The 724-nt window shown below is 29.8% G+C and overlaps 1 protein-coding gene across 1 annotated transcript in view; it reads left to right on the top strand.

Moving 5' to 3' along the window:
* Positions 1-724, top strand: part of LOC107686292 (C-myc promoter-binding protein-like) — a 37,771-nt gene that overhangs the window by 10,690 nt on the left and 26,357 nt on the right. The gene's annotated exons all lie outside the window — the stretch shown is intronic.

The following is a 724-nucleotide window of genomic DNA, read 5'->3' as shown; positions in this document are numbered from 1 at the left end:
TATATATGAGCATATCGTACAGCAAGTACATAACCAAACATATCAGTGGCATATAGAATAAAAATTATATATATTATGTTATGTTATGCTATGCTATGCAAGGTTATGTTATGTTATGTTATGTTATGTTACGTTACGTTACGTTACGTTATGTTATATGTTATGTTATGTTATATTGTGTTGTGTTATGTTTTTTGTTTTGTTCTGTTCTGGGGTGTATTCCAGAAAGCACGGTTAACTTACCATCTGCTAAACCCTGAACTTTTGGTTGATTAACCCAAAACCTTGCTTACTCGAGGTATGTGGTTCCAAAAACGCATCCAGGAGTAAGTTCACTCAACCCAGAGTATATTCCTGGTTAAGACTCAAGACATTCTCAATAAATATATATAATATAATAAATTAAACATTACCTTGTCATAATAGTGTTTTATAATTTATACAGATAACTGTTATAGAGGCTATGCCAATAAAATAAATATAACAATATCATATTAGAATAATATTACCTTATTTATTACTTATAACGCTTTATAATTAACATATCATACAACTATATATAGACGTGTATATATATATATATATATATATATAGTAGGCTATATTACATAACTTTTTTGTAATAATATATAATATTGTGCGCAATCTGTCACGCCCACTGAAGGCTCGTCAGTAGATCATGCGTGCGCTGAAGTGAACTAACCCTGAAACATAACCTGCACCA

The sequence above is a fragment of the Sinocyclocheilus anshuiensis genome, unplaced genomic scaffold, assembly GCF_001515605.1.
Source record: "Sinocyclocheilus anshuiensis isolate Anshui unplaced genomic scaffold, SAMN03320099.WGS_v1.1 scaffold481, whole genome shotgun sequence".
NCBI classification, from domain to species: domain Eukaryota; kingdom Metazoa; phylum Chordata; class Actinopteri; order Cypriniformes; family Cyprinidae; genus Sinocyclocheilus; species Sinocyclocheilus anshuiensis.
The sequence above is the reverse complement of the archived record's forward strand: the minus strand, read 5'-3'. Positions and strand labels throughout refer to the sequence as shown.